This window comes from Mesitornis unicolor, unplaced genomic scaffold (genome assembly GCF_000695765.1).
Source record: "Mesitornis unicolor isolate BGI_N332 unplaced genomic scaffold, ASM69576v1 scaffold1704, whole genome shotgun sequence".
NCBI lineage: Eukaryota > Metazoa > Chordata > Aves > Mesitornithiformes > Mesitornithidae > Mesitornis > Mesitornis unicolor.
Window position 1 is genome coordinate 1,038 of NW_010179194.1, and position 371 is coordinate 1,408.

Below are 371 nucleotides of genomic sequence, written 5' to 3' on the forward strand. Positions count from 1 at the left end.
GATCCAGCGGGGTCGCTTCGGCCGCTTCCTGGGCAGAATCAGGCGGTTTCGGCCCCAAATCAGCATCAGCGTCCACGCCCAGGGCTCCGTGCGCCTGGGCTGAGCCAATAAAGGGCCCCTGTGGCATCAACCCCACTCCTCGCTGCCTCGCCGGGGGAAACGGAGGCACGGGGAGGGGCTGGGTGGGCTCCTGTCCCCACTGTCCCCATGTGTCACCCCCATAACCCACCCCCACCAACATCACTTTGGGGATTAAGGGGTTGGGGTGGGAGGTGGCATTGGGGACAGGGCACAGATTCGCTCCAGGGAACCCCCCAATGGTGTCACCCAAAAAATGAAGCTGTTCATATCCAACCTCCATGGTGTCAGCG